Source organism: Prionailurus viverrinus, chromosome F2 (assembly GCF_022837055.1).
Source record: "Prionailurus viverrinus isolate Anna chromosome F2, UM_Priviv_1.0, whole genome shotgun sequence".
Lineage (NCBI taxonomy): Eukaryota > Metazoa > Chordata > Mammalia > Carnivora > Felidae > Prionailurus > Prionailurus viverrinus.
Genome location: NC_062578.1, coordinates 39,049,603 through 39,071,137, shown reverse-complemented (window position 1 = coordinate 39,071,137; position 21,535 = coordinate 39,049,603). Strand labels below are relative to the sequence as shown.

At 37.7% G+C, this 21,535-nt stretch overlaps 1 long non-coding RNA gene across 1 annotated transcript; it reads right to left on the bottom strand.

Moving 5' to 3' along the window:
* Positions 1-521: 521 nt before the first annotated feature.
* On the bottom strand, positions 522-17,704 carry LOC125156138 (uncharacterized). The gene is made up of 4 exons (XR_007148491.1): positions 17,607-17,704; positions 8,090-8,161; positions 1,798-1,938; positions 522-563 (listed from the first exon to the last, which is right to left on the bottom strand). It is a non-coding gene; the product is annotated as an uncharacterized LOC125156138 (long non-coding RNA).
* Positions 17,705-21,535: the final 3,831 nt, after the last annotated feature.

Sequence of the window (21,535 nt, the reverse complement as noted above, 5' to 3'; positions counted from 1 at the left end):
ACTAATGATTATATTTTATATGCAAATAGTTCTATTCTTCCAGTATAAATGCACATAGTTTAACTTTTTTCACATGAGGTCTTGAGGTAGATTACACGTAAGAATGACCAATTCCATTCTAAATGGGAGGAAAATTGAACGAACAGAATTCTGCTTGTTTGTCCTAAGTTTTGCCTGTGTGGAATTGAAGGGAAAGCTGGAGGTACATAGTATGTATGCTCACGAGTAAAAGTTATAACTAAAATTCATACTATTAGAAGCTATTTTAACTGATTTTTTTTCTTGCTGAAGAATGACAATAAATCAAGATATTGAGGTAATAGTAGGATCGAGGTCTATTTAATTTGGAGATGCATGTGATACAAATTGAACATTACTAGTATTGCCTAACTAAATAAGGGTTAACTTTTCTGCTGTGAAAGTAGGCAATTTGAGGCTGGTGCATCTGCTCAGGTAATTAAAGAAGAACCCAAGACTCTCCCAACTTCCTGCTCTGTCACCTTTGCCGAGAGGGTTTGGTGCTCATAGTCACAGGACAGCTGCTTTTCTTCCAAGCATCCTCTCTGTATTCCAGACAGAAAAAGGAGAGAGCAAGGGGGTAAACAAAGCGTAGCTGGTGATGTCATCTTTGATCAGAAACACAACAGCTTTTCCTAAACTTCCACCCAGTGGACTTTTGTTTGCCCCTCTGTAGCTGCAAGAGAGTCCCTGCTGTGAGTATTGTTAACACCCTGAACAAAATCAAGGTTTGGTTAAGAAAGTAAGATAGAGAATGGATTTGGGATGCAAGTAAAGTCTGCCACAAGGCCAAGGGCATGGCAAACATCTGCCTATGTGACTTCTGCCCCTGAGGCCCAAGGAAACCATGCCACATTCCTAGCTACTTCTATGAATGTTCCACTCATCTGTCCTAGTGAAATATTATCATGTCTGACACCACACACTCAGTGTGTATGTAAGGGAGTCATTATTCCGAACTAAAATTCTGAGATACAAATAGCTTATGCACGAGGCAGTGCAAACCTCTTACTGCATAGAACTGGAACAAGCTTTCTGGACCTTCTAAAGGAAACTTTAGAGGAGGACCTTGATAGCTACCTGCACCAAAGTAAATGGGGCTTGAGTTGTCTAGAAGAAGAGTACAAAAACAGATTTATCCAGAAAGCATCTAGAAATGGAAAGAGCTTCGCCCCAACCCCTCGCAGGTTCAGGACGCAGTATTACACGGGGCTTAGGGCGTGGGGGGCCTTGGGGTAAAAGCCAGTTCTGTCATTAACCAGTTCTGAGTTTAGCAAGTTAATTAACCTCTATGAGCCTCTATTTCATGATCTCTAAAGTGGAATAAAGATAATAACTCTCACGTTAAAGGGTTGTTTGGGCGATGAAAAGACATAACGTATGTAAACTGTTTGAGACAAAGGAACTGCTCAATAAATGATGATCACTGAGCGGTGCGCTGGTGCGTCCGCCATTCCAGAGGTTGGGGTGGGGGGAGGTGGTCGGCCCCTCCTCACATCTGCGTCTCTAATGAAGCAGAGAAGTGAGTTCTGAGGGAGACTTTCATTACTTAATAATCTCTAACTTAAACTGAAGGCTGGCTACGGGCCAGGTGTTTTACATTCATTATCTCCAATTTACAGTAAATTTAGTCAAAGGAAAAACATAGGAAACAGACTTTTATGTCTGTTTCATTTAGCCTTTAGGGAAGTTTAAGAACATGGAAAAGCAACAGTTTAAGGCTTAAATGCCCTTGAAAAGTTAGACTCTTTCATGATAATCATAATTTAACAGCCTTACCTAATCAGGGCTATTTGGCTGGAGTGAGATGACATTCATAGGCTTCTCAAGTGCCAAACAGTGGAAGATGATGGAGAGTTTGTTGAAAGGCAACGAGTCTGGGGGTGAATGACCTTTGATACTCATCCATTTCTTCTGTGTCTTGAATATGATAGTTTATTGAATTAATAGCACGGTATAGATGCAAATCCAGAAAAGGAGAAAAAAGTAAAATTTTATTAATTACTTAAAATCTTCTCTTGAATGAAATAAGGTGCTCATCAGCTCACGGAGAAATTGATCTCACAAAGGAAATGAGAGCTCCTTGGCCTTTATGGGGAGTGAGGACATGTGGCCTTGAAGTGTTTTCAAAGTGTTCATAACACCGTGTAATGTTCTGCTCTCTTGTCGGTCATCCCTATAACACTGTGAAACATTAAAGGGAAGGTACAAGGTTTTATTTGAATCTCTGGCTCTTAACACTGAGACTCCTATATTGTAGGTGTTAAAGGAATATTTTATTGAATGAATTCATAGACAAAATGTAATGAGAAATAACAGTAACCAGAATTTCAGTGAACATGAAGTGAACTTTCTCAATTTAAAGCTACTTATTGACTCTTTGGCATTACAATAATTGAGTTTTATCAAAATTTTATGGAACTCACTAAATCCAGTGAGTATAAGTGCAGTATGTTCCACAGAACCACTCACACTCAAGGGCCTCTCCACCTTTTTCTGCTTTGTCAGTCCTGCCAGCCAATCATAGTTCATTGCAAATCATGCCTGCTTCATGAAGCCCTTTCCTTTAACTCCAGTCAATGCTGATACTCTCTCTCTTTCTGTGTGTGTGTGTGTGTGTGTGTGTGTGTGTGTGCATTAACTCATTGACTATATTCAGTCCAGAAATATTTCCAACTGGCTCTTCTTATTTCCTAATTATTTCATAAGTCTTCTTTCATTCATTCATTCATTCACTCACTCACTCGTTCAGTCACTCAGCATCAGTCATTGAACAATTTTATGTGCCAGGCAGTGTTCTAGGTGGAAGAAGAGATCAACCAAGAAGATGGCAAATGCAAAATCAAAGTCAGATCTCGAACACGCCTCTTGAAGACACTATGCCTGAACCCCCGAGTACACTGCAACCAATTTTGTGGGATTGAATCTCATAATTGATTGAGAGAGCATATACCGAACAACAGGCACAAGGACTCCCAAGAGGACTGTTCCCTGTCACACTCATTGCCCATTTATGGGCCTCTATTTGCCACCATCCTCTGAAAGTCAAAGCCTTGGGGCTCATTCTGTATCTGAGAATCATTAGCATGCATGCCTCAGATGATTGTGATTGGTTCCAGGTCTCTCAAGAGGGTGGGGTTTATCCTAATTGGACTTTTGAAGAAGAGGGCCAAGCTTAATGACAGTTATGCAGCCAATGCTGGGAATGGAAAACCCAGATTACTGTGCCCCACCCCGCCCCACCCCCCTCTTTTGACCAATACACATAGCTGGCATTTATTTGTAGAGTGGTTTCAGGGGACCATACAATTTAAATTTTTCTGCAACTTCCAGCAAATCAGGAAATCTGGAATTGGCATAGTTGAAAACACATGCTTCTCCACAGAGTTTAAGTATATATACCAGATGTATTCCCTCAAAATTGGAGTTTTCACTTCTGTGTGTGTGCCCAGTATGAAATATATAAACTACTATTCGGGCCTTCCTAACAAGCTGACATATAGCAAAAGGTAGTATACCATGGTGACCTAATTGCTTGAGTTGTTTAAGCTCTAAATTCCAACACAGGAGGTAATGGAAAATAACACATCAAGGAAACCATAAAGTTCACAAGGATGCTGGGACTATTTGAATATAAACCTCTTGAGGCTAAATAATCATCCTTTTGAGCTCGGTCCTTTTGCATAAAAGTAAAACAATTTGCTAAGTCCAAGTATTAAGTGTGGAGAAAAGCTTCGTTTGGGGCTCACAATAAACAGCCTAGCATTAACTTGAAAACAGTCATTTTTAGAAGTCTTTAGAGATCTAAAACAATGCAATTAATAAGTATACTCACATGAGATTAAAAAGTGAAACTTTCTATTTACTGCCTATGGATTCATCTTTATTTTTTTTTTATTATTTTTTTAAATTTTTTTTTAACGTTTATTTATTTTTGAGACAGAGAGAGATAGAGCATGAACGGGGGAGGGTCAGAGAGAGAGGGAGACACAGAATCTGAAACAGGCTCCAGGCTCTGAGCTGTCAGCACAGAGCCTGACGCGGGGCTCAAACCCACGAACTGTGAGATCATGACCTGAGCTGAAGTCGGACGCTTAGCCGACTGAGCCACCCAGGCGCCCCTGGATTCATCTTTAAAGGTCAATTAGATACTTTGAAAATTAATTTCATTGTGATTTAAACCTTGACATTAGGTTATCTCTGAGGCTTATCAGATCTAGATTATTGAATTCATTTCTATAGGAACCCACACAACGTTAATGATAAAGAAGGCCGTGAATAATCAATGTGCTAGTTGATAATTCTGAATAAACTGAGTTTTGTAAGTTGAATCACAACTTACACATTTCAGGGAAATTTATTATACAAAAAAAATTCTGAATGAACATAATCACCCTACCCTTTGCTTTCTTTGTAATTTTCTAATCTGTGTGGTGAGGAATACAGCTGTAAGTGGGCATTGCATGGTCACGTGAATGCATTTGCCCCGAACGTGGTGTTTGAGCTCTTTTTTTGTGACTGTGTCAGGGCTAATTTTGCTTCTCTCATTGAAAATTGCCAGCCATGGTTATGGCTGCTGTTTAGGATCCAACCTTCCCAAATTACTATTACGTGCTATATGCTTCAAGCCTTCTTCCTAGATTCTATAAACTAAAATCAGGCAATTCCATGTGTCTTTGAGGCTGGATTATATCAAAATTAGTTATGTGACTCTGAGTAATGTTCTTTGTGCTAACTTGGTCTCATTAAAAACCAAAATAGAACAGCATTTCTAACACGTTTGACACTCTGCAGCTAATAGGTAATCAATTTCTCATCTATCCTTCGTAAGATAGAACTAGAATCAAACCTGTCTGGCTAATCATTCTACTATGTAACTAATGTTAATGATAGAGAAGTTTAATATTCTCAGAAGGTATATTATTCATTTCTCATGATCCTTTATCTTGTCATTTCAAAACTGTTAATGACCACAAGTATCCTCATTTTGATACATGTTGCTTTACAAAACAGGGATCCAGTCTTAGCCTATACATTTAAGGGCATATAACCTACAATCAACACAGAAATCCCTACTTACCTAAGCCAAACTAATTATCACCATGAAATGTTTAAGATTTTTTTCCTGGTTTCGAATTAGCCGAGAACAACTTTGACTGCAAGCAAAATACGATACATGTGTGCCACTCATGAAGTTGATTTGATTTCTAAACAAACTGCTCAGCAACAGCTTTGCATTTTTAAGAAAACAATGACTGAGAATTTTAGGGAAAATGGATATTTTGCATGAACAGAACATCATATTAATATTTCACACTGGTAGCAAATAAATTATGCTGTGTTAATAAAAACATCTGGTTAAAATGCGCACGGGTTTTCATTTTCAAAGAAAGCATGCATGTAATATAGTGATAGTCTTATCAGAAAAATTATTCAAAACTTGGAAATAGGCAAATGAGATTACTGGGTATTCTTTCAGTGCAGTGCCTGGCTTCACTTTGCAGATTGGCTGGGCAATTTTCAACACTGTGAAGGCAGAGATTAACTTGTAGCTTTTTCAACAGAGATGCAAATACTATCTGTCCAGTGAAATAAATAAACTCAAATGTTTCTGTTTGGGGCCCTGTTGGACACTAACCGGTTTTATATCTAATGTAGCAATGTGATCCAAACATTTTTTTTTTTTGTTAAGTGGCCTGTGTATACTAGCTTCCCAAAGGCTTTTTTTTTTTTTTTTTTGGTCCAGCTTTAACATCCTCCCAGCTCTCTTATTATTTACTGACTTAAATAAAATCTTTGACGTGTGTTCATTTTATATTTGCCTGAGTGTCATGGTTTCACCTTTTTAAAAATGATGATTTAACAACTAGCAAACAAAACGAATAAACGTAGAGAGAGGAAAGCTCTATATTCTCTCCTCTATTTCCCTTTCATATAGGTTTCTCTTTTTTGTCCAGGTTCTTATTATGTTTAAAACTCTTCACTGTTCTTTTGTCATTTCTAACTTGCATGTGATTCATAAAAGAATCTACTATCCCAGAATCACTATCTAGCATTTTTTTTTTCTGTTATGAATGAAGTTCAATCAAATAACTTAGGACCACGGAGAGCTAGCAGGGCCCTTGAGCATTCAGGAGTGTCAGTGATGTTGATGCATTACTCCAAAGTAGGCCGTATATCCGCTTCTGGAAAAAATGGCTGAATTCCTTTCTCCCTCCCCTTCTTTTTATTAAGGCTTTGTTTTTTGTTTGTTTGTTTGTTTGTTTGTTTGTTTTTTAGAGCAGTTTAGGGTTCACAGCAAGATTGAGGAGAAGGTACAAAGATTTCTCATCTATGCCCTACCCCTCTCATGTACAGCCTCCTCTATTTTCAATATCCCCCATCAGACTGGTACATTTATCAGAGTTGATGAACCTATGATTGACATATCATTATCACCCCAAATTCATAGATTGCATTAGGGTTCGATCTTGATATTGCACATTCTATGGATTTAGACAAGTGTACAATAACATAGATTCATTATTATGGTATCATGCAGAGAAGTTTCACGGCCCTAAAAATCCTCTGTGCCATAAAACTCCTCTATTCATCCCCCTGTCTCCTCCCAGCCCTTGGCAACCACTAATCTTTCTACTGTCTCCATAGTTTTGCCTTTTCCAGAAGTGATATAGTTGGACTCATACAATATGCAGACTTATCAGATTGGCTGTTTTCACTTAATAATATGCATTTAAGTTTCCTCCATGTCTTTGCATGGCTTGATAGCTCATTTCCTTTTAGTGCTGAATGCTACGATTCTATGTCTGGGTGATCCACAATGTATTTATGCATTCACCTAACTGAAGGATATCTTGGTTGCTTCCAAGTGTTGGCAAATATGAATAAAACTGTTGTGAACATCCATGGGCAAGTTTTTGCTTGGATATAGATTTTCAACTTTGAGAATTAGCAAGGAGTGAGATTGCATCTTAAGAGTATGTTCAGTCTTATAAGAAAACTTCAAACTGTCATCCAAAATGCCTATACCATTTTGCATTCCCACCAGTAATGAATGAGCGTTCCTGTTGCTCTACATCTTTATCAGCATTTGGTGTTGTTGGTGTTCTGGGTTTTGGCATTCAAATAGGTGTATGGTGATATCTTATTGTTGTTTTAATTTTCATTTCCCTGATGACATACGATGTGGATTCCTGACTTCTTTTTCATTATACACATTCTCATAGCTCTAGATATAGGTGTAGTTATATATTGAGTAGTTCTGATTTCACTGAATCCAGGGGACTTACATGGAAAACATATGCTAAGCCAGAAAGAGCCATGGTTCAATGTCAGGGACCAAGAAGTCAAAGAAACAAAGAAAACAGCTAAAATCTACAGTAAGACTGCTGGATCCCCATGAAATGGATACCTCTGCTGCCCTTCTATCCTTGATGTTAACAGTTGGGAGCATTTAATTATCCATGAGATTCTCTCTTATCTAGGACTCTGGAACCAGTCTCTTTTCCAATCTAGAGCACAGGAAAGGGAGCTCTGGACAGGTAGTGCAGTGACTCAGGACTAGTAGGATTGGCTGCTGCTCCTAATATGACATTGATAACTTTGTTCTCTAGAAATCAAGCCATTGCTTTATCTTCCAAACCCTCTGTGACTGCCTTATGCCTTAAATCCCACTGTCTCATGCTCCAGCTCTGTGGCGGCAGGTTCCTAGCCTGTCCTCTGGCTCTCTAATGACTTGGTTCTTCCATTGTTTTTCTCTGTCCTTTTAGTTGGTAGATTATCTGAAGAGTATCCGATGTCTCTTACTTTTAGTGACTTCATCCTATCCCTAAATTTCAGGCTTCACATCATCTTTTGACATCTGACACTGGCCATCTACCTTCCTGCACTCCTGGTTTATAGACATTCATTATTATTTGCATCAGCCTAGCCCTCTCTTTTCTTTATCCAGTTGAGTTTCTAAGTTCGAGACATTTTTGTCGTGGGGTGCTTTCTTTGTCTCCTTTTGTGGCCTACCCCTGAACTCCTATCCATGCATACCGGTCTTATCCTAAAAGCTCAACTTACTTACACTTTCAGAGCTCTCATTTTTGAAGAATGGCCTCTTATCCAACATTCCTCAGTATCAGTTATGGCACTTTCCCTGGAAATAGGAAAAAGCAAAAAAAAAAAAAATTTTTTTTCTTTCTCTTTGCTTTTTCTACTGGTGTACTAGGTGAGTTGGTAGAAAGATTCCTCACTCCTAAGTTACAGTTTCTGGCCCAGATAATTTCAGTTTATTAGTACAGTATTTTAGCATATAAGTTTATACTACAGCCATGTCTATTTTTAAATTCTGATACAATCATAATTTACTTATAACATACTTCATCAGAGGTTTATTAAGGGCATTGCCCTCTTCCGAAGTCCTTTTGAGAATGCATCAGACACCCCAGAAAGTCAGGGTGGGTAGTTTATATGGCCCATTGCTTTATTACACTCATCCATGTATATTGAAGCATTGTAAACCATGGGTAGAAGGGTCGTCCGTCTTTATTTCTTTATCGAATAAACAGCCGGAACCGCTTCTATGTATATTGCAGGTGGGTAAAAGTCGGTCAGGGTCCTTCTGAATTTTATTCCTGCATCTTGCCTCTGTGCTCTTTGCTTAATCTATTGTTAGTATCTAGAATGGTAATGAACTAATACCTAACATTTAATGAACCAGGCACTGAACTAGGAAATTTAAGTCTTTCCAGTGTGTATTAAACAACTTTTCCAGAAAATGTCTTTGTCATATTACACTTGAGAAATTCCCAGACTTGAAACTTTAATAACAATAGCAACCCATGTATCACGTTTAGTATATACCAGGCCTTCTTTTAAGCCCTTTACAAACATTGAATCACATAGCCCTCATAACAACCCAGAGAGGTTAGTACTATTATCTTTTTTTATATATGAGAAAACTGAAGCAGAGATTAAGTCATGCGCCTAAAATCACACGAAGCGAAGGAATTTCACATTTTCTCTTTCCTGTGTTTCACTGAAAATGAGAATGAGCAGCATCTCTATTTTGTGCTTTAGGAATGTACTACCTCCGGAGTAGCATGGCCCGGCCTTGCTGTACTACTGTGAACATAGTTGCTAGGTGAAATCTTTCTTGCTTGCTAATTTTTAAACTCATGACTCTATGAGACTGAGAATACTCACCTACCTAACTGAATAGCTGGAAAATGATGTCATGCATGATTTAGATTGTTTGAAAATCAGAAGATTCAAAACCAATCACTTACTTCTCCGTCTGCATCTATCTCGGTGGCGCTGACCACCCCCCCACCTTCCGCTCTCCTCATCTTGTTCACCTTTTATTCCCATTTCCTGACTGTGTCCTCCCCTACCCCCACCCTAAGGGCCATCCCTGGTGTCCAGAAGGCCTTATGAATTATCTTCAACTGGACAGATTTAGTTCTAAGGTCCATTAATACTTTAAGTATTGGCTAATATGTTTGTCTGATCTTGCATTTGAATGCATTTCCCTAATATCGAATTCCCAAATTGTTTTAAATTCTCCATTAGGATCATTGGGGTATTTAAAAATGTATGAAGGTTTGATGCCTCTTGATGTGAGCCTGTCAGTCACTGCCAATGACCACGGTCAGAGGCTCCGGCGAGGAGGTTGTGAGCTACCACTGGACTTACGCAGAGCACAGTAGAGCCTTCAGTGGCCTGAGTGATATCTTAACATGTCTCTAATTTAATGCTTTTATCAGCTAATTCACTTTTCTACCCAGACTGTATTGTTTTTCTTCGGTGCAGTGAATTGCTGGGATAAAATGGAATAGCAGGATAAGAAAAAAAATCGTCTTGCTAAGCACATCCCTACCAACCGGCTTCTGAAATGTGCACTTAGAAAATGAGCTTGGACCTTAACAAAAGGTATTTGAAAAAAAATTAAAGGTGAATTATGTAGACAAAATTTCCAAAAGACTATCTTTCTTTAAAATCAATCCAGAATGTAGTCTGCTTTTAGAAAACATCCAGAACAACTCGATGAGAAGTGAGGTGGTGAGTTCAGAAGAGTTCAGAAGTCTATTTTGAAACGCAAATGATGAGCCATGCTGGGCTGCCAGCTACTTCACTCTTATTCTGAATTATAACCATGGAGAACCAGACTGGACCAATTCAACAAACTGCGACGCTTGTAAAATTTTCTTTAAAGGGAAAAGAAAAGAAAAAAAAAAACCTCTAGGTCTTTCTTTCCGTTGCAGTATGAGACCCAAATCCTTCAAGGCCATTTGCTACTCCCAAAATAAAGCAATCCTGTTGGTAGCAATTCTGTGCTCATGCTTGCTGAGATAAGTTTACTGATGCAGGGTGTTTGGATTATACTGAAGTTTGAGGTATTTGTTGGGGGGGAAAATGGTTTTGACTCACCGCCTGAGTCAAGGACTTCAACATGTGTGGAACAAGTGAATATTGTTTGCTATCGTTATATGATCATGTGCATGTACACTCGTGTGTGTCTAAACTAAATGCGTGTTAAAATATGTCAGTTATCATTTAGCATTTATATTCTAAGTTCATATTGTTGATATCACCTCAGGATGGCTTCAGTAGCTGCTATCCTTATGGTACTTTTAGACCTATTTCTGTGAGTTAATATTATTTTGAAGCTAAGAAATTATCTGGCTCATGCACATTTCTCATGTGAACATAGTGATTTTGAATTACTTTCAAATCAGATGGCAAGTTGGAATAATTAAACCAAGGCATTAAAATGTGCATGAAAAATGCTTTTTTTTTTTGCATTATTAATTTTTCACCCTCCAGAAATAAATGCTGAGGTTGTCCTCTGATTGGAAAACTGAGGTTAGTTTGGTTGAAAGCTCAGAGGAATTCCGTGAGGTTAGGCAGGAGAAGTCTTCAGGATTCCTGATGCTATGCTGATACTGACCAGCGAAGGACACCCCCTCCCTATTTCTCTTATTTTGAAGAGAGACTCTTCAGTGGGCACAATACATCTCTCAGCCATGGGTTCAGGGTATTATACTCCTCAGCAGGACTCCTTTTCATCCTACAGGGAAATAGGCTTCCATTATAACCTGCAACTCTCGGCAAGAACACAGTTAAGGACTGAATTAAGCTATTGCCCACAATTGCAAAAAATTGGATACAACGTCTTTTCGTTCCTTTTGAAGATATAATGACAATACATAAGGCTTACTTGAAGTGGAACAAATGTACTCAGCAGGCTGATGGGAGCATAAATCTGTCTGTGACAACTGTAATAGAGTTACGCAGGCTACTGCTTGTTAATCAAGAGTTTTAAGTCTTAGGCTGAATAACCAAATTCTGTTGATTTTTGTTTTTTGAAGATCAAATCAAACTTAGGTTTCTCCCACAGATTTGACACTGCTCATCTCCTGTTTCTTTTTTATCTCTCCTCATGTTTGCTCATCTTTAATGTAAATGCACCTTATGGATTGTTGAACTTTCTAGAGACTCCTGCTGCGTTGATTAATTGCTAATGAATGCTAATGAAGGAGTGAGGTGAATCTACACTATGATGTATTTAAGGGATGATTGATTAGATTTAGCGCTGGCTGTCAGGAGAGTACTTACTACAAGAACAACAAGTCCATAAATATGCACGGAGTGGTTGGTAGTCTCCCTCTGTGAATCTGGCCTTTCAAATCAAGTTCCTGGGTTCATTGAATCAGAGAAAGGACTAACCTTTTAGCTTTTGTAACTGAAATGGATTTTCTTGTTAAAAAATATGCTAATTTTGCTAATGGGTTCTAATGAAAAATTGATAATCAGTGGATATTTAATTGTTAAAATAATATTTGACAGATTTTCTTAAAGGATAAAATTAATTGCTAGTTTAAAAAAAAAGGCTCTACCAAATAGGTTTAAAATCCATCTAATGAAATAGCAAATTAACTAACTTTGCAAACAAGATAGTGCACATTTGTTTGACAAATATTTGTATATCGGTTCATTTTGGAAAGGTGCTAAGTCCTAAAATCAGATTCCATGTCCTAATGAATTTGATGTTAGAAGTGAATTTTTATTCTTTTCCCGCTCCTAGTGACACTTATGGTTCCAAAATTTTCTTTATCTGGTGAAAAAAATACCTTCTTGGGTCCCTCTCTCCTGATGAAGCAACTCTGACACAAACAAAAATGGTTTGGGGGGTCAGGAATGTTGGAACTTTGAGGAGCCCAAACAAATTATAATGCTTTTCTTTCCTGCCAACTGTCTGAATCAGCTGAAAGATAACATGAAACATATCAGATGAAGAGCCATTGTTGTTCATAAGGCTGATGTTGGAGAATGTGATTTAGCTTTGTGGCTACAGTAGGCTTCATAGTCTAAATGATCAGATGGAGTCTCCCAAGTGCAAGTGGCATTGAGGACTCCTGGTCTCCCTCAAGGGGACCTACCACATGTTTCTTACATGATGGAGAAGTAAGGGAAAAAACTTGCCTCCTGTAAGGAGCTATTGCCTGAGTAATAAGGCAAGGACTGAGCCATGCATACTTAATTTATCTCCTAAACTCACTAATTAAATCCGTCAGATCTCCCACCCAAGAGGACTGAGAGGGAGATACCAAAAGAAACACAAGGGTGGGGGATGCCTGGGTGGTTCAGGCAGTTGAGCCTCCAACTCTTGATTTTGGCTCAGATGATACCAGGGTCATGGTATCAAGCCCCAGGTTGGGCTCTGTGTTGAGCATGGAGCCTGCTTGGGATTCTCTCTCTCTCCCTCTGCCTCTCTCCCCCACTCACTCTCTCTTTCTCTTTTAAAAAAGAAAAAGAAAAAAAAAAAATGAAAGACACATGAGAGTGAAAACCCTTCTATATGGAAGGGAATATAAGGAAGATATTTAGGGGAGGATCATTACCCCCAAGAAAAATAAATTGGTTTGATCTACCTGAAGTCAGCTAAAACCCATTAAAAAAATATTACCGCAACAAGATCATAGCTTATCATGAGGAGTGATATTGTAGATCATCAATTATGTGAGCACAATCTCAGGCACATACCAGAGGTCAGAAATATATAAGCTCAAGAATTATTCCTGGATTGTCATGGTAAAGATTTAAAGAAAAAAAAAAGTACGAGGAGAGGGTGTTGAAATATATAGATAGGTGTTATCTACATGAAATTGAGATACATACCCTCCCTTCCCTTCCCTTCCCTTCCTCTTCCCCTTCCTCTTCTCCTTCTCTTCCCCTTCCCCTCCCCCTTCCCCTTCCCTCTTCCCTTCCCTTCTCTCCTCTCTTTTCTTTCTTTCTTTCTTTCTTTCTTTCTTTCTTTCTTTCTTTCTTTTTTTTTCTTCCTCTCTCCTTATTTTTTTCTTTTTTTTGGAATAAATAGTTTTAATGTATAACAGTAGGCCAACTGAGGAAGATAAGACTCTCCCCACCCCACCCCACCCCAATCAATGTCCTAGCCTTTCTTATGATGCCCTGGGACTAGTGTACCTGGGCCAGGCCCATGCTTGCCCAGCCCTGAGGCCCCCAAATCCCAGGGAAGGGTGGGAAAAGAAGATGGATGGCTTAAGATATATATATTTCTAACTGACTAGAATAGACTCAAACATATGGACTGTTTTTTTTGTTTTTGTTTTTGTTTTTTTTTTATCTAGCTATTTTGGCCTTGTGTTTTCTTACACTATAAAATACTACACAGGATATTAAAATTGCTTATTAATAACTAAATAGAGACTATGCAGTTTAGGGCTATGTCCTATTTTGACGATCAGAATGAGTGAGTTTTATGATCAAATGTTGTTCCTAACAGTTTTACCTAGGGAGCATCTGTAATTTTTGTATTATATGGGGTATAATTACATATTCTGTACTTAGTCCCTTAATTCACTTTACAACATCACTGTATTTGTTTATAAAGTTTATAGAGCTGGACAAGAGAACTGAGCTATCACTTGACCTTAAGAAGATTTGTAAAATACTAATCATTTTACATTTAAGTACATTTAAAAATCCACAGTCTATACAATATCTATTTCTGTTACTTTCTTTCTTGGGAAGGTCTTTCATACGGCATGTTTTATTTTTTCATCTGTCACCTTACATTTTTGATCACAGAATCACAGAATGTTTCTGTTCCTCTTCAGCACCATGGGGACATGGAAATGTAGTTGCTTTAATATCAGCATTATGTTGTCAACAATCATGTGGATGATGACTGGGTATTTCTTTTTGAGTTATTGACTGAATTTTTTTCTCAATATTTTAAAAGTCAGATAGGCTCTGCCTTAAGCTAAGACTTTATATTCTCTAAGTTTTCCTATTTTATAAAAGTGATCAACTTCTTTTCTTTTGTTGTGTGTATGTTTGTGTGTGTATGATATATTTTGCCACCAAAACATGTGTCTGCTTTTTAAAGTGATAATATATCATTTCACTTTTCTTTTTTTTCTAGAGCACTTCCAGAGTAGGGTCAATGGCTATTTGGATCTTTTTCCAATTCATATAGTTTACACTCCTGGTGCTGGAGAGTTTCAAATAATATATTTGAAAGGCTCACACAAGCTCAGTATCTGTGCTTTTCATTCTTACTTTTTAGATACCCAGTCTGAAATGGATTCGATGCTATGTGATTCCATAAATTTAGCACAGTCATACCTAAAAGAAAAGTAAATAAGTGCAACTTTGATTTTCTTTTACTGAGTTAACTATTTTTCTTACCTAGAGGAAATGCATTGACACATCATGCTAGTCTATTTTTGTCATCTTGATATGGTGGTTCTGCTAATATTCTCCTAGTGCAACCCAGAGAACTTCTTTCTTTGCCTTAAATCTCTTCCCAGACATTAAAAAAGGCTATGTCTATTAAATCTTATGTTACTTTAGTAGAAACTAGTAAAAATTATTTGCATCCCTTCCCCTCAAATAGCTTTAAATATTTTCTTTTGTCTTGACCTTAGAATCCCATTTGTAATTGCACTGTTCCACCTCGGCAATATTCCTAAATCCATGAAACGTGAGTGTGGACCTTACCCCAAAGAGATAAATAAACCTCTTCCTTGGTAAGGTAGGTTCTTGTCATGTGTGACAATCTAAATTTAATTATCAGTTTAAGCCCATGCTGTATCCCTAATAACTTTGGAGTTAAGTACATCTGCCAAGTTAAATATTAAATAATTGCATAGGGAGAGAGAGAACAATTAACAAGTACAGGCAATTGAGAGCTTTTCTCAGGTGAGAGCTGAACTACCGAGAGTCGGTAGGGTGAAGAGACTCTTGATCATAGGAATGATTTTGAAAGTTCTAGTAAGAATGGAGCGATGATACTTAGTTTTATATTCCAGATCATGACAAGATGGAATTTAGGGGAGTGTTTTATACAAGGATTTATTGTGGTTAGAGAAGGGGAGAGAGAAAGAAGAAAGGAAACTGCTACTTGGTAACTGTGCTTTATGAAACATGAACCTACCACCCACTTCAATCCTTACCACGGCTTCATTTTACAAATGGGGAACTGACGTGTAATGATGTTCACCGATTTGGCCATGGTTTACAAGACTAGTATTATAAGAAGGTAGAATGTACACATTTGAAGACCTGTTTTGGGAGTTAGTTAATGGATCTTCTTCTCAGGGGTCTTATACTTGATGGCAAAAAAATAATTAGGGTGCGAATGAAAAGAAGCAATAGCAAAGATAACGGAAGAAGGACTATCTGTGTCCAATAAACCTTTATCCACCGCTACCCCATCCCCAAAGAAGTACTTGAATAACCTCTAGAAAGGATCAGGAGTTCTGCCAATCCTATCTGCTAGCTCCCTCAATAAACAAGAACAAACATAATTCTCTTGAAAAATTCAGAAGGAATTCAGCTCATTTGTTTATTCCCAAAACAACTTCCCTCAGACTTGTTGTTACTGTTTTTATCTTGTCAAAGATAGAACCAAATGCAGTTGGTCAAGCATCTTTGTACAATTATTTTCTGTGCAAACTGGAACGAGAGTAACCAGGAAGGATCCCAGTTCTGTTAAGCTTTCAGGACCAATTTGAAAAAGTTCTTTTAAATATTTATTTGAAACCCTCATTTTGTTCATTGTGGTAAAATATACAAACATGAAATTTGACATTGGAACCATTTTCAAGTGTGTAGTCTGTGGTATTTAGTATATTCACATTGCCATGCCACCAACACCACCATTCATTCCCAGAACTTTTTTTTTATCCTCCCAAACCCCAATTCTGTCCCATGTAATGCTAACTCTCCATGCCCTCCACACTCCTGGCCCCCAGTAACCACCATTCTACTTTCTGTCTCATGTAAGTGGTATCATGTAATACTTGTCCCCCCTTTTTTTTTCTGGCTTCTTTCACTTAGCACAATATTTTCAAGGTTCATCCATGTGGTAGCACGCGTCAGAATTTCATTTCTTTTTAAGGATGAATAATATTCCACTACAGGCCTTTACAGCAATTTGTTTACCTATTCATCTGTTGATGGATATTTGGGTTGTGTCCACCTTTTGGCTCTGGTAACTGCTATGAATGGGGGTATATACATTCGATCCCCTTTAAAAGGATTTTTTGCTCTACGGAATGCTCACCTTTCTAGCTAAGACATTTCTCATTGTATGCTTGTTTTCAATATTTTCTCCCAGGCAACCAATGCATAAGGTCTATCTCTACCTTCTTTTCCTGTCTCCTCCATTTTCTCTCCTCTCACCAAAAAGTACCTCCTAGTATCCACTGAACTGAAAAGCCTTCGGGGGCGTATCACAGTCAGACAGGACGTGGAACTTTCTTTGCAGTGAGACTTGGTGAACGAGTTTATTTCCTCATTATGCCAAGTGTCACATTCTAGGATGTTATTGTCCCAGACTTCTCATTAGCACCTCATTATTATGCTCCTCCGTATATCCTGTTTGTTTTTAGATTTCTCTGAAAAGCCCTGCTAACAAAATGTCACCATGTGAATTCCCAAGAACTTCTATTGTCATAGCATTGGAAATGTGTCTGAGATCTCTTAGAAAATGAATAGTTCAGCAATTAGGGGCCTAAACTGCCAGGTGGAACAAATAAACTGTAGTCAAGGAAAAATGACCAATGAATCCACATTAAATTTATTTTCTTCCTTAGCCTCTTGTTAATTGCTGGCAGACAGGTAGGAGCGTAAATTCCACAGCTATTGTCCTGGCAGAATGCAATTTGAATGCCCAATTAATTATTGGTCTGTCATGATGTTTAATTTAGATAAAGTGGCTCTTTAGCAAACTGTTGCTTTCCTGACATACAGTCAAAAATTACCTGTCCAAAAAAGATACACAATTCTGTGGACCCAAGGTTTAGTAATACCCTTGACCTTTACTCATCCAATAATAATTATTATAATTATAATAATAATTATAATGAAGATGAATTTTAAAAAACCCACCCAGGTAGATCTAAAGATATATCTGAAAGTTTTGGGATGGCTTTGACAATAACATCCCCAGAGACCAGACAGGAGGGTGTGAACAACGAACCAGTGTCACAGCGTTTTCCTGCAGAGCATCCCCTTCTCTCCCCTCCTTTTTACTTGTGACATAACCTGGAAAACACAATATTGGATCCTACCCTGATCGATTCTTCTAGAGATGGCATTGGTGGATTTAAAAAGAAGGGGCCAGCCACAATTTCTGGACATCTGTATTTTCTGAGAAGTTGCTGCCGTCTTCTTCTATTAATACTGTCAAAGGCTTGCATTCGACCAGAAAGAGCCACGTACCACAGATGGCATTTTTCACATGCCTTTTCCTGGAGCTTATGGAGAGTAAAGATCAAGTTCGCGGCAACACTTCCTCCTCTGCAGCCATGCGGGCTTTCTGGTAGAAGTGCATGTTAGCACTTGAGGAAGCAGCCAGTTGAGAAAGATTCTTGCCAGAGCATTATCAAGAGGAGATTGACAGGAGATCTCCTAAGCAATTCTCACACTCCAATCTGCCACCTTTGTCTCGTGTAGAGGCATTATAATTGCAGCTTTGAAGCCATTTGGCAGGATTTTATCCCCCAAGAGACACAAATAATTGTTAAAGACCCTCAGGATTTAAAAGACATGTACCATATAGGTGGTAATCCGGTCTAACTGCTCGGATTTCAGGTAGGTCAGCCTACCATAGATAAATAAGAAAATAAAGTCATTCCTTATGCCATTCAAGTTTTAATATAACTTATAAACCTATACTTTAGGTTGTTTACTGCAGGAGAAAAGCTGATATTCTTTTCATTTACCATTCCTACAAGAATTGTGAAAAGGATGATTCTGATTCTTTTTTTTAAGTGTTTTTATTGATTTTTATTTTATTATTTATTTATTTTTGAGAGACAGAGACAGAGCACGGGCAGGGAAGGGGCTGAGAGAGGGAGGGAGACACAGACTCTAAAGCAGGCTCCAGGCTCTGAGCTGTCGGCACAGAGCCCAGTGCGGGGATCGAAACCACAAATCATGAGATCATGACCTGAACCGCAGTCGGGCACTTAACCGACTGAGCCAACAGATGCCTCTGATTCTGACTCTTTTTAATTTCTTCCATCCCTTTGCCAATTTAGAAATTACTCATTAGTATTTATAATAAAGACAGCTATTAATAATAATAAATCTCGCACTAATAATAGGTTATATTTACCAAATGTTTGTTCTTCCAAGCACTATGGTAATCACTTTACATGTGTTTTCTCATTTTTAAGCCCATACAAAACCCTAGGAAGCTCCTGAAGATCAGAGGGTTAAAATCTACCCGAGGTCATAAGTACTAAGTAGCCAAATAGGATTTGGATGTAAGTGGTTTGAACTGAAACCTTTAACCACTGTGATTTACTGCTGATTAATAGCATAATATTTCCCATAAACCAAACATCTTACAACTATTACAGCAGTTTATGACTCTTTATTTTGTTAAAAATGTTCCACGTTCTTGTGAATATTTCAGCCTCACTCTTCTATACATGTCCTTTTTTTCCATCGAACCTACGTGCCCTGTATTTTTAAAAATTTTTGATCCTCTATGTTATATTTGTCCCTTAGGCAACTCTCCAGAGAAATCAAAGATTTCATATTTTACCATGTCCACGATAAGTTCTTTACTATGTATAGAATGCACAGGATTTCTATTTACAGAATGAAAATAGAAGAATAAATTCATAAATTTATAAGTACTACTTTAATTATTCCATTCAAAATCAAACAATGCTGTGAAATCTTTCTCTGTTCTGTTAAGTAAGCTTAAATTAGTATACTATTTCCACAAGTAAAATGAAATTTTCAGGGTCTTAATTCTTTTACTAAGTTATTGGAAGAGAGATTAAATAATTCCTGTTCTAGGATATTAGAAAATATATTTCCTTTCAATATGGACACAGACCTATAGATATTTATATATACTTACAGCAATATAATCATGCATTTTTTTCTCTATACACTTCTCCATCACAAATAGAAACATGAGCATGTCTATCATATGAGGAAACTACATGTGTTTGGCTTGAAATTTTCTTACATGTCTATGTTAATTATTCATCAGCACCAGTTTGGGGCTCTAAAATTATTTTTTTTTATCTATATCCCTAAAACATAACTTATTCTACCCTACACATATGTGTGTTTGGGGAAATCTCTGGCCAGAACTTAAGTTGATTTTTAAGAGCAAAGAGTAGAAATAGACTAGAACTCAGGAATGTGAGAGTCCAGACCATGGAGAAGGCTGGGAACACTGGAGTCAAAGCCAAAATCTGCAAATGGCATCTATACATTAAACTCTTTCTAACAAATGAGAACTATGATAGTATTTTGCAATATTTTGGATATTGCTTTTGCCCTCCATGAATTTTCAGAAAGAATGACTGGTGTGTTTATTATAGAAAGCTTTGGATCCTTAGATAATTACATCAGCCACACTTTGTAGGCATGTTTTCAAATTCATGCTGATTTTAATACAGGCTTTTCCCCTAAGTATTTATCATTTTTTTACAAATTTATTTATTATTGAAACACAGAGAAAGAGAGACATATAGCATGAGTGGGGGGGGGGGGGGCAGAGAGAGGAGGAGACACAGACTATGAAGCAGGCTCCAGGCTTTTGAGCTGTCAGCACAGAGCCCAACGCGGGGCTTGAACTCACAAACCGCAAGATCATGACCTGAGTTGAAGTCAGACGCTTAACTGACTGAGCCACCCAGGCACCCCTCCCTTAAGTATTTATAAAATGAAGCATCTCCCGGTCTTCTAGCTATTGCAATTCATGCTAGAATTAGGATTTCATCCCCCACCCCATTTCCTAAACTATTCTTTTTGAAAAATAAAAATGTTAAGAAAAACTAAAATGGAAAAACAAGATGTCAGAAAGTTCAGAGAATGTGATCATTTTTACAATATATGATTGCATTATTATAACTATGCTTCTTCTAATTCTTGGATATTATATTAGCCACTTGAAGATGTTTCCTTTTCTTTAAAATTTTATTTTTAATTTATTTATATATAATTGGCATTCAGTCAAATGTGCCCATCTTAAATTTATAATTCAAAGAGATTTGATGAATGCATATACTTGTGTAACCACTAGCATAAAGTGTGGAAGCATCATCAGTAACATTTTCTAGTGCCTTTTTGCAATTAGTCCCCTCCCTCTACCTTGGTCTCTGGAAACGACTGATCTGCTTTCTGTCATCATGGACCAAATTTCCCTTTTACAGAATTTCATACAAATGGGATGAACAGAATGCACCTTTTTAACTCTAGCCTTTTGTTCTGCATAATGTTTTGTTTTTTATTTTTAATACATGTATCAGTAACTCATTTCTTTCAATAGCTGAGTAGTACGATGTTTTATGGCTATACCACAATTTTTCCTGCCCATTCATTTCTTGACGGATGTTTATTTCCAATTTTTGCCTACTACAAATGAAGCACCTGTGAACCTTTTAATATAGCTTATAAATATGCATGTTAGATCCTGTGCTACTTTAAGATCCTAATCTAATTTGACCCAGATCTCCAGAAGAAAATCTGAAATCCTTTGTGCAAACATATATTTTTCATTTATTTGGGCTAAATGTCTAGAAGTAAATTTCTGGGTTACTTTTAAGTATATGCGTAATTTGATAAGGCACTGACAAGTTTGTTTTAATATTTCACATTATCATCAACAGTGCATGAGAATTCCAGTTACTCCATATCTTCTACAAAACTTTCTACTGTCAATCTTTTTAAATTTAACCATTCCAGGGGCGCCTGGGTGGCGCAGTCGGTTAAGCGTGCGACTTCAGCCAGGTCACGATCTCGCGGTCCGTGAGTTCGAGCCCCGCGTCAGGCTCTGGGCTGATGGCTCAGGGCCTGGAGCCTGTTTCCGATTCTGTGTCTCCCTCTCTCTCTGTCCCTCCCTCCCCCGTTCATGCTCTGTCTCTCTCTGTCCCAAAAATAAATAAACGTTGAAAAAAAAAAAAAAATTTAACCATTCCAGTTGGTGGGAAGTGGTATCTCAATTTTAATTTGCTTTTCCCTGATGACT